The following is a 12,962-nucleotide window of genomic DNA, read 5'->3' as shown; positions in this document are numbered from 1 at the left end:
TAGGAGTTTTTCCAGAGGCTAGGAAAAATGATTTCCCTTGCCCACATTCTCCCCTGGCACTCAGTGGTGCCCAAGGGAAGAAGCATTAGCCTGTTTTCCCTCTCCAACAAGTCTTCTTTTAATTATGATTATGATATTTAAAGCAACTGGTGCTAGAGACCAGGAGAGGTTTACCAGTCCTACTTTTGGCACGCCGTGCGTACACTCGAAGTAATCGTGGAAGAAAAGGCTGGCTAGATTTTTACAGGTCTGCCATTCAGTGCTGAAGGCGCAAGAAAAGACATGCGTTATGGACATGAAGGGGGGAAACATCGCTTCCCTGGAAGACCTTAGAGCAGGGCAGGATCTGTGCTCTTTCTGCTGATGGCTGATGGCTTTGAAATGAAAAGAAGATGCTGGCCTCTTGAAGATACAGACAGGCTACAGGGAAGGGATCGGGTTTTTGGGGAAGAAGGGGAGAATGTGGAGGGCTGCCAAGGTTTCCATGACCATTTTTAATGCTACCTTCCTCGGAGGAGAGAGAATGTTGGGCAGAAAAGATGCCTCCAACATGGCACTGAAGATTTGAATCCACAACGATGTCTTCCTGAGTCCAGGGGAGGTGGAGCTCCCCTCCGCGCGATAAATCTTGACATCAGAGCAAGACGCTTTCTTCGTCTCAAAAGAGGGCAAATTCTTGATACGTTGGGTTGCTAACTGGCAGGCACAAGAAGTGCGATTCGTGCCTTTCGCCTGGGCAATTGCCTTGCTCTTGGGCTAAAAAAGAGAGAGACTTGTACGTTGGCCAGTGGGGAGGAAAAGAACTTGAAGGCAGGGTTCAAAAAGCAGTGGAAAATCCCAGATCCTCTTCCATCGAGTTCAGAGAAGGCTCCTTTGCCGGTTTCCAATTCTCGAAAAGATTTTGCATTCTAGAACCCGTGGATGGATAGCAAATCCATCAAGTTTAATTCCTTGAGGAACTCAAAGGAGATGAGGGGAGAATATCCTTAAATTCTGCAACTGAAGATTAACTATTCTGAAGCATTTGGATGGACTCCTTATTCGGAACACTAACTCTCTCCTTCTAACTATGGTATCTACTCTAGCCCAGCCAAGAGAGCTGTCGTTTCTTTAAGGCACCACCAATATTACCGAAATCCCCTCCAGACTGGAATTTTCCAAAAGTAAATACAATCCTCTTTTGTTGCTGTGGGCTTCTGGGAAGTAATTACCGATATTTATTGATTTGCAATCTCCTAAACTGCCTTTTCCTGCCTTAAGTCAACAAAAAGGGGTGTGCAAATAAGAAACAGGGCCAAATACAGTGTCGTTATTCTTAAACACCCACAAATCTGTCTCAAAGAAACGGGAAGGTTGCTCAGAGCGACAGATGCAGCCCAGGTCACAATTTTCAGCACTTTCAGAAATGTGCTGAATCAAATCAAATCAGATTAAAACCATTCAATTACTTCTGCTGATAAATGCATCTACATGATCTTTGCAGAGATTCTTCATCATCCCATCAGGCTTTCAAAGGAAGATGACAATTTGAAATGCCTTGCTTGGGAAAGTTCGAGCAAAAATACCCCTGAAAATCCCTCATGGTGCAGGTCCTAAATTAACATTGGCAATTATGCCTCGGTTTCCAGAAGACTCCCTGTTTGGAAGGAAAAAGTGCGTGTGATATTGGAATGCATGCATTCAGTGACTTTGCTCCTTGGTCTGGACACCATTATATAATTATAATCATCTTTTCCGTCCTGCTCCCTTGGTGTCTTTCTGGCCTGCAAAAGCCACCTGCAGACAAACCCGTGCCTCGATTATTAAGCGCCTTCTAATGATCAGCTGCCGGTCCTACTGGCCAGAACTGATAAGCAAACCGGAAGCTAAAATGTCAACCCAGCGCTTATTAAAGGGCTGTACGTAGTTCACAGCATATTCCATTCGTTTGGCAAATTTATAATTTCTCATCTGAAGAACGTGGGAAGCCCACAAAGGAGGAAGCAGCTGGCTGATTCTGCAGATTGGCTATTTTAAAAGCAATGTTTATTTGCTTTTCCACTGTCTTTGGTCATCTGTCTGTCTGTCTGTCTGTCTGTCTGTCTGTCTGTCTGTCTATCTATCTATCTATCTATCTATCTATCTATCTATCTATCTATCTATCTATCTATCTATCTATCTATCATTTATTGCAGTGTTTCTCAACCTTGGCATCTTTAGATTAATTCAACTCCCAGAATTCCCCAGCCAGCATGCTCCTTCCTCTCTTTCACCACAAGGAATTAGGAAAGGTAAAATCTGGGGGGCAGAAAGCCTTCCTTTGATATTCTCAGATGTGCCCCGCGCACCGTTGGCCACTGTAAAAATACAAAGCACCCTCTGATTGCTTCCGAAGGACACACACAAAACTCTTGCACTGCGTCCCCCAGTAGCCCAGCTGCGGAAAAACTTTTTGGTTTTTCTCCCCCGCTGCAGAAGAAAGCAAGACCGCCATCTCCTGGCCTTCAGGCACTCTCTTCCCCCCGGCTTTCCACCAACTGCAGGACATTCCTCCAACCATCCTTGCCGTAACGTAAAAGTCAAGCCTCCCTGAAGCTGGGCTTGGTTGGTGACTTGACATCCATATAGTTTTCTTAGCAACAATCCAGAAGTAGTTTGCTGTTGGCTTCTTCTAAGATTTTTCCTTTGTTTTTTGAACTTCCTGGTCCAGCTTACAACCTTGGGATCTCCTGGTAGTTTCCCATCCAAGCATTAACCAGGTCTGATCTTGCTGAGTTTTTGGAGATCAGCCAAAGCTGGCTAAGAATGGATCTTTTGGAATAGGAAACTTGGCAGCATCTGTTGCTCAGATTTCCTATGACAAATGTTTATCATCCATCTATCCATCATCTATCCATCATCTATCCATCTATCCATCTATCCATCTATCCATCTATCCATCTATCCATCCATCCATCCATCCATCCATCCATCCATCCATCCATCCATCCATCCATCCATCCATCCATCCATCCATCCATCCATCTATCTATCTATCTATCTATCTATCTATCTATCTATCTATCTATCTATCTATCTAAACAAGCAAGGAACCATAGAAGGGAAAAGGAATGCTTCATCCTCTCCTATTGGTTAGATGGAAGGAACCCCCCCTTTCCTTTCTTTTGGGGTTCTCAACATTTTAGGGTTGGTGGCAATGAAGACAACCCCTACGAAGACAACTTGGAACTGTGTTTTTGAGAGTTTGTGGTAGGACTACACAGGTCAAACATGACCACGTCAGGGGGACCATGGCCTCATTTTTGTGGTGCAGCTACCACTGGCGGCATCTCCTGACCCAGTTTGGCCTCCCCGCTTTGAAAAAAGATCTGACACTTTTTGCATGCCGTGGAGCTCAACCTGTTTCAAAACGGTGCAACCATCAGACTTATCTCTGGGATGCTACTAAGGAAAACCCCCACCAAGAAAATCAGGCAGGGAGTTCGTCGGCTGTTGTGGAGATGACCGAGGGTTGTCCAAATGAACGCAACGGTCAACTAGCCAAGCGTTCCATGAGCTGTAGCGACACTCTTGTTTAAACAGCTGGTTTGGGCTTTGGCCAGCCAGAACCGCCAAGCTCACCTTAGCTGTTGAACGAAGAGTTTAGGCTGCCTGTTTAGGGCTCCTGCTTCTGCCTTCCTTCTAAAAGCAGAGCTAGAAAACGGTCCTTTCTTGGTTCACAAATTTCACGGACGCCAAGAATGAGCTCTGGTCCCGGGCGGTGGCAGCAGGTGGCGCTCGTGCACAGCCAGGGACCACAGCTTTACCTGCACATCTGCAGGAGAAAAGCAACATACCTGGGAGGATAAGAAGAGAAGCAGCACCATTATTGGGAGGTAAAATAATAATCGGAGGACATCTGCTTCGTTGTCAAGGACCAAGAGGGAAATAAAACTGTTGTCCCTTCTAGCTAAAACCTGCTGTTTCGTTTTCCCCAGACTCTCAACCACCAACTGCTCAGCCATTTGAATGCCAAGCCGTTTCTGGTGCCCCTCGCTCGCCCTGGAGACGGGAGTTTAACTTCATCAAGTGAAAAAGGGAAAGCGGGGGGGGGGGAACACAGGCAGCAGTGCAACAAGAATAAAACCGGGTTAGAACGGGAGAGCGTCTGACAGCTGCATCCTCGGCTGCTCACGATCGTCTGCCAGCAAGGTGGCAGGACGCACGGCCGCTTGTCTACCGTCGGGGCCAAAATGAACAGAGGAAGCAAAGCCTGTCCAAGATACCTTCACTTGGGGGGGGGGAGGTAAGTGTGAGGGGAGTGCATAATCAGTGGGGCTGTCAAGGGAGAACGGGGGGGGGGACAGAAACCCAGAGCCCCATCCAGCAGAGAGTCAGAGCAGCAAATGCACCAGGACTGGCTTCCTCTTTTCAGGAAGTGAAGTGGCCTGTTCTGGCTTCGAGAAGGCCCTGGGTTCAACCTTCTGCAGCTTCTAAGGGCTGCCTTGGTGGCCCCCTATTTCGGGGGCCTGGGGTGCGCCCTTGGCGACTCTGGAGTTGCTAACAGCCTGCCCTCAAGGAATCGGGTGGGGGCTTCTGGATCCCCCTTGCTGCGTTACCCATATACCCATCCAAGAGCTTCCTGTGATTCTGAGTTGGGGGCCGCCCCGGCGGATCTGGAGCAGGGTTTGGCCTCCCCTCCTCCAACGCTGCCTCTCCCAAAGACATCCCATCGTGCCGGGAGAGCTAGCCAGGTGCAGAGATCCCCAGAGTTGCTGCACGTCGCTAAGATTCAGCGCCTCCGGTCCCTGTGGCCAGAAGACCTTCATCTCCAGCGAATAAGGGAGGCTTTGCTCCGTAATAAGCGGAGGTTTCCAAGGCTCTGAGCCTTGGGCAACTAATTTAGCGGAGAACCTGCTGGTTTTGCACCCGCGCCAGCTCTTCCCTGCGAATAGCTGAAAGGCACTTGTTCAACCTTGGAGGCTTCAGTGGCACTTCCCCACCTGTCAAAGGAAAGGCCCGGGCCAGAGTGTGCCAGCTGCACCCCTGCCCAAGCCTGCACTTCTTACACACAAAGGGCGAAGCCTGGGGAGACTCTTCCCTGTCTAAAGCAACGTCTAAAATAATGCTCTTATTTAAAAGTGGCCAAATTAGCTAAGCCGGGCAAGCTCAGTGCTTGGATCACCAGAACGTCCCAGGGCCTGGATTGCAAAGCCAGCAAATGGATTGTGGAAAGTGGGACTTGCAAACCCCTTCTCTGGATGTGTCTATAACGTTACCAGGAGCAGAACCTGACTCAGAAAAGACTTTATCTCCCCGTGATGTCAAAGAAGGCCTGAAGAACCCAATCAGGAGTCTGGGAGCACCTTTTCCAACAAACACCTTTTAATTTTAATCCGAATAAAATCGAATTCAGCCCCTTTAAGGCTCAGCCAGCATCGGCTTCCTCATTTGCCATGGCAAAGCAGCATTTCATTCCTCAGCCAGAGGTGCAGAGATCTGACTTAGCCAAAACACAAGGGCTCGTGATCCTGGGTGATGCGCACAGATTTATTTATTTAATTTCTACAGCCCCCCCCCCCCCGTCTCAACCAAGCGACTCTGGCTGGCGAACAATTCTAAAACAATAAAAACCATTTTAAAAAATGCAAAAATAAATATGTACAGCAGCCAAGAAAACGATCATAATGTTAACTTCTCTTTCAATATTTAAGTGGTCTTTTGTTTTTTTGGGGTGAGGACAGAAGCTTGTAACTGGGGGGAAAAAAGATGTCTGCTGGGGTGATCCTAAAGTGTTTTTTTTCCCTTGCTGCTGAGCAAAAATCCCAAACAAGGAAGTTGTTCCAAGAGAAAAACCCTTGTACGCCTAAATTTCTGAGTGTCACCCAACCCACGTTCACATCTTTGCATTTCAGCATTGTTCATTCCAATTTTCACATGTACCTTGTTGGAATAAAATGCTTGCTTATCAGAAACTTGATTCAGGCTTCTGCAGTGTGGCCAGGCCAGTGGCCGACACACGAACCAGAAACCTAGGATGAGGGAAGGTACCAGATAATAAAAGCACCTAAAAGCACGATAAGGCGATCACTGCTTGAGAAATACCTGATGCTACGTAAGCAAGTAGGGAAACGTATAACCATGACAGGCTATACAGGAAACATAGAATAAACCAATAGTGTTGCTTAAAGCTGTTGCATGACTATAAAAGGCTATATGCCCCCACAACCTGCCCCCCCCACCTGCTTCCTGATTTGTAATACCCAATAAAAGAGTAGTTCAGAACACGCTCTGGGCTCACTCACCTCGAGGAAAACCTGCGTGTTTGTCTTCACTCTCGCCTGTCGAGACCCCATGAGTGGCCCACCCTGATGCGGACAGCAAAACCGCATTGTGGTGACCCCGACGTGATCGCGTGAGTTCACGAGGTGCGTCTCGGACCGTCCTTACTTATTCGCTCGAGGGGAGCTGTGCACTCGTCCCGTCTGAAACACGGCTGGATATTCGTAAGTATGGGCGGAAAATTCTCTCAACAACAGACAGCGCAACTGAAGGAATTGAGGGAATTAACCGAATCATCCTCTAAAATTTCTTCAAACGGAGGCAAAACCCTCCCCCGTTTGAAAAACAAAGAATTAATTGGCCTTTTGTCTTACATTTGGCAACAATGTCCATCATACCCTGAAAAAGGGTCACTGAAAATATCCACATGGACAAAATTGGGGGAATACTTCCACGCGGCCCCTAGGGCCCCGGTCCAAATTCTGACCTCATGGCGTGTGGTCATGGAATGCTTAATGATTCACCATAAATTCGACAACCAAATGCCGGCAGAACCCATACCACCCCCGTATGATTCTGTTAAAAATTCTCCGGCCACTTTACTTCCCATGTCGGCAGGTTCTGGGTGCCTTGATCCAGCCAATGGTCCCACGGCTCCCATGGCTCCAAGTCCCCCCCTGACTATAAAACCTCAAAGGGGGGGTCACATAATCAGAGCTATGCAGACTGCTCAGCAGTCAGGTCAACTCTCTGCTGAGGATCTTGAAGCGTGTGCAATGTTTCCGGTGACCTGGGTGGTGCCCGCCGGAGCTGCTGCGGGCGCTCCCGGCCAGCCGGTGCATACGCACATAGATTACAAACAAATCAAAGAGATTAAAAGTGCTGTTAGAGATTATGGCCTGCAGTCGCGTTATGTTCTGGGCTTGCTTACTTCGCTTTCTACTGCTGCTGTGGAAATGCTGCTTGCAGATTGGCAGTCGCTTTTTGGCATGATTTTAACCCCTGCTCAATATGTAATTTGGAATTCGGAGTACGGCAAACAGGCTGCCGTTGCCATAAATGCTGGACTCCCTCAAAATGTTACTGCTGACGATGTCCTGGGGACTGGCACCATCAGCACTATTGCACAACAGCAAAACTCCGATAGAGCTGCTTTTCCTATTATTAAAAATTGTGCCTTAGCGGCCTTACGAAAGGTTGCTGACAATCAGGGCAAACCTTTGCAAACCTTTTCTAAAATAATTCAATCGCCTACAGAAGACTATTCTTCCTTTATTAGTCGCCTTCAAGTTGCATTAGAACGCCAAATTGACAACGTAGATGCTAGAGGTGAACTGTGTATGAAATTGGCTTATGAAAACGCTAATTCGGACTGTCAAAAGGTGCTCCAGCCCATAGCTAACAAACCTGGCATCACCCTGGCTGATTTTCTCCAAGCATGTCGTATTGTCGGAACCACCAGCCACAAAATGGCTGCGCTGGCCTCCGCCATTACCACAACCTTGCTTCCGCCTTCTTCTTCCTCCCTCGCGCCACAAGACGCACTTCCTGTGTCACGCCCTGCCGGACCCAAATTATTTCCTCCATTTATCAAGCCTACTTATCCCCCTCTATCGAACCAACTCTTCTATCTTTGTTTCTGTCCTTACAACACCTCATTTCTCAAAGGACTCATTCTTTCCCTGTTGCACACATTCGTAGTCACCAACCGTTCCCTGGTATCCTCCAGGAAGGGAATGGCGTGGCCGACGCTGCAGCCGCAGCTGCATCCTCCTCCCCACTCATTTTTGCCTTTTCCTCTCCCACTCCGTGGGAAAGTCATTCCTATTTCCACCAGAATAAAAAGGCGCTCATTCAGCAGTTCAAAATTTCTGCTACAGAGGCCACTGCAATTTTACAGCAATGCCCCACCTGTAGCAAACAAGCGCACTCTGTGCCCATGGGAGTTAACCCCAGGGGGACAGAGTGCAACCAAATTTGGCAAATGGATGTTACCCAATATGCTTCCTTTTCCCCATGGAAGTACTTACACGTTTCCATTGACACTTACTCGGGGTTCATCATGGCCACCCCTCAAAGGGGCGAAGCCTCTAAACACATTATTAATCATTGTATTCGAACCTTTGCAACGCTGGGACGCCCAAAAGAACTTAAAACAGACAATGGGCCTGGCTATACAGGCAGTGCTTTTGCCGCCTTTTGCCAGAAATGGGGAATCACACACAAATTCGGCATACCATACAACAGCAAAGGTCAAGCCATAATTGGAAGAGCAAATCAGACCTTAAAACATGCTCTTGACAGATATATAGAAACAAAGGGGAAAGGGCCCCCTAGCCTCCCAGCGGTGCAAGACATTCTCAACCTTTGCCTCTATACTCTTAACTTTCTCAGCTTGACCGGACTACCTGCCACTTCTGCTGCTTGTCGTCACTTTGCCTCACAACCTGCCGCTGACCACCAACGACCACTTGTCTACTATCGTTGCCTGCCAGACCCCGCCTGGAGAGGGCCTGCGCAACTCATCACCTGGGGTCGAGGTTACGCGGCCATTCAGCTTCCCGATAAGGTTCTGTGGGTCCCTGGTCGCTGCGTCCGTCCTTGTCATCTCCCGCTTTCGCCGGACGCCCAAGACGCCCCTCCTCCTCCCCACATAAGAGGCCTTACTGGTGTCACTCCGGAAGCTGACCCTCAACGTACGGCCGAGGAAGAGGACAGCAGGGACAACAGAAGGTAGACCAAGGGAAGGGCCTCAGTCAAAATGTCACATCTGCCTCAATTGGGAAGAATACTGTGGTTCCCGGTTGCCCTTCAGCTACTGAGCGTTGCCCTCTGCGCACCTAACTATGCGCAGCACAATCCCCATCAACCCCAGAACCTAACGTGGGCGGTATTGGACGCACACGCAGACATCCTGAACTCCACTTCATCTATGGCGGTGCCGGGGTCCTGGTTTCCTGACCTGTACTTTGACTTTGGTGTGATGATGGACACCACCACTTCTCCCAACAGACCGGGTATGGTTAGCCACAGATGGATCAAGAGATGGCCCCTTTATGTCTGCCCCGGCCATGTCAGGGCAACAACATACCGGAAGAAGTGTGGTGGGGAAAACGATTACTTTTGTGCGGACTGGAGCTGCGTCTCCACGGGAGAAATAACATGGAACCCCCCTTTCAGAGGTGATCTTATTACGCTCAGACGGACTGGTGAGAACGTTCGATGTGAGCAAAACCAATTTGGAACATATGTTAATTGTAATCCGGTTAAAATCTCTTTCACCGCTGAGGGAAAACGACACACGGGGTGGCAGTCAGGGGTCACTTGGGGAGGCCGGGTTCATGATAAAACCGGGGAGCCGGGGAATATTTTTACTATACGCCTAACACAAACCCCCATAGAACCCCCGGTACCGGTGGGCCCCAAGACAATACCAGCCAACCGCAGGGAGCCACCCCCACAACCCACAGATGGCTGACCACCCTGATAGGTACCATAGCAGGACCACTGATATTGCTACTCCTTGCATGTACATTTGGCCCCTGCATTCTATCTCGCCTAACAAAATTTGTGGAAACTAAAATAGGTGCCTTGGAAAATATGGTACTGGAACGCCACCATTACCAACCAATACGGTCTGGAGAAAATATGGAAAAAGCATCCCTCTGCATATTAGACTCTGACGAAGAGTTGGAATCCACCAGTTTTATACAGTCACATAGGTCTATGCTCACCCTGGAAGGGAAGGAGTCGGTAGACCACAACCCACAGAACAGCACACCTACTTTTAAAACAAAACGGAGGAGATGTTGGAATAAAATGCTTGCTTATCAGAAACTTGATTCAGGCTTCTGCAGTGTGGCCAGGCCAGTGGCCGACACACGAACCAGAAACCTAGGATGAGGGAAGGTACCAGATAATAAAAGCACCTAAAAGCACGATAAGGCGATCACTGCTTGAGAAATACCTGATGCTACGTAAGCAAGTAGGGAAACGTATAACCATGACAGGCTATACAGGAAACATAGAATAAACCAATAGTGTTGCTTAAAGCTGTTGCATGACTATAAAAGGCTATATGCCCCCACCACCTGCTTCCTGACTTGTAATACCCAATAAAAGAGTAGTTCAGAACACGCTCTGGGCTCACTCACCTCGAGGAAAACCTGCGTGTTTGTCTTCACTCTCGCCTGTCGAGACCCCATGAGTGGCCCACCCTGATGCGGACAGCAAAACCGCATACCTTATGTTCAAGATTGCATTTAAACCGAGGCAAACGGGTTAAAAATTCTACTTTTGAACTACAGAAAACATGAGCAACATCAAGGGGCAAACAACTGTTTTCGAGGTTCAGTTGTTCAGGGATGAAAAAGAGTGAAACAGATGTACTTCTGTCGAGAAAACGAGTCCAAGATGGTGGATCTAAAAGGGAGAGGATGTTGCCTTAATTGCCATAAAACACCTTGCTGGGTGGAAAGAATGAGGGAGAGGAAGCTTTAAACTCTTATTTTAAACATAAACTCCATTTATGGAAACATCTGTCTCCAGTTCAACGGCCCACCTGCAAATAACACGGCCCGTGCTAGTGTGGGAGTTTAGGCAAAAGAGGGTAAATCAGCTACAAATCTTTTTTTTTTAAAAAAGCCACGGAAACTTTCCCCACTGTTAGCTCCAGACCGTACTGGAGGATATGGACATTCCCTTAGGACTTAAACCTGAACGAATCCCCTTTTTTCCCCTGCTCTAATAGATTTCTCAGGGAGCCTGGCAATTGTTCCCAACTTTTGCCGTGCACAAGGAGTCAAATCCCAACGGGAAGGGGAGGTCAGTGCGGAAAAGCGCCAGTTCACGCCAGATGAGGCTCGGTTACCGCACACCCCTCGCTGGAGGTCCAATTCAGCCAATTAGAGGCTGGCTCCCCGTTTGTGCTCGTAGCCATTCCTCAGGTAAGAAGACTTCAAGTGTGTTCGGCTGAGCGACGAGGCTGGGCCCCCATGCAAGATTTATGCTCCCATTTCCGCCTGAAGAAGCAACTGTCACTCACGCCGCAGCATTAAAGATTATGCATAACTTCATCAGATGTAACAGTCAAGGTAGTTTTGCCAACTTAGACATCTCACTAAGGTTGCAAACCTGCCAGGTCCCTCGGCTGACGCTGAAGCAACTGGATTTCCACGAGACCTAGCCAGGTGTCAGCTTCCACGTCGGACAATCTCGGGGTCATCCAAAGTGAGAAGACGGCGGGGCCAGGTTGCCCCACGCAAGGCCTCGCTTCTTTGGATCGGAACTTTTGCAATATTCGGACCTCGTAAAAACACTCAAATTAGGAGGGCAGGAAGAAACCCTCAAGGGAAGACATTTAATCCACAGCGAACGATGGTGGGATCGTAAAGACCATAGCTGAAAGAAACGTTCACTGTTTTCGGAATCTTTTCATCAGACAAGGTGGCCAACCCAATCCAAAATAAATAAAAAATCCATTGCCCACCCAGTTTTTAATGCAGTATGGAAGGGGGGATCCAAAAGCACCACTTTTGCAGCAAGACAGTTCTCAGCACCGAGCTTTCGTCACCACGATACCAGAACTTGCATCCGCCAGGCCTTGGTTGCAGCAAACGAGATCAGCAGCTTTCGGTTTCAGGCGGGTATTGCAAATTTCCAGGCAAGAGGAGTCCAAGTGGAACATGTTTGCAAGCTCCTGTCTTGGAACTAAATGTCCCCGTCAGGCTGAAACTCCCGCTGCCAGCTGAGTTGTTTGCTCGAATTAAATGCTCACTGGATAATTTCCCCAGCCAACAAGGCTCCCGGGAGGAGGAGGAGGAGGGTGTCCAGAAATAAACACCCACAGATCTCGGCTTTGGGAGTGCGAAATTGCTTGCAAAGTTAGCTCCGAAGGGGTTCTGCAGCCCAAGTGAGTTCTTTTCCCCCGACCTCGTCTTTGGTCCAAGAGTCTCTGTAATTTGCACTTCATTTTCACACCAGCATGATGCTGTTTCTCCCCCACTTTATTATCCACAGGACACGGCCCAGAAGGTGAGAATTCCAACCGATGCAGCTTCTCCCAGGAATAGGAAAGTGGGCTTGTGGCTGGGGATGATGGGAGCTATGCTCTCATCCCTTCTCCCAGCCTGGCCTTCTTCAGAAGTGGGGCTCCTCAGCCAGGATGGGCATCGTGGTTTAACTCCTCCTCCCAACCTGCTGCCTTCCCTTAGGGTGGGACTACAAGGTCCCCCCTCCCCAGCCAACACAGGCAGGGCGTATTTGGGTAGGAGCTTAGGGGAGCTCCTGTCTCTGGGCAGGACTACAATCCCTACCAAGCTCTGCCAGGACTTTCCGCAATCCGCCACAGTCTCCCTCTCTTGGGGCTGGGGATGATGGGACCCTAGGCCCTTCCCCTCCATTGGCACCTTGGGGTTGCGTGCGAGCACAGCTCCCTCCGCTGTGGCTGGGGAGGATGGGAGCCGGATACAAGAGCACCATGGAGCCACCCGACCGCACAACCCCCTCTGTTGTGGATGGGGATGATGGGGGCCCCGATCTCCCTCTCCCCCGCTGGCATCCTGGGGCAGCAAGGTCTCAAGCTCTGGAGCGCCCAGCAGCTGGGGATGATGGGCCCCTTCCCCTTGACGGGGTGGTGGGACTGCTCAGCTGCCTCCGCGCCGGCCGGGGAGGATGGGAGCTGTGACCCAGCGGCGCGGGAGGCGCCCGCGGACGAACCCGCT

This window comes from Python bivittatus, unplaced genomic scaffold (genome assembly GCF_059951505.1).
Source record: "Python bivittatus isolate LINGU-HERP-01145 unplaced genomic scaffold, Pbiv_v1 ctg000160_np1212, whole genome shotgun sequence".
In the NCBI taxonomy this organism is placed as follows: domain Eukaryota; kingdom Metazoa; phylum Chordata; class Lepidosauria; order Squamata; family Pythonidae; genus Python; species Python bivittatus.
This window is presented reverse-complemented; position numbering follows the sequence as displayed.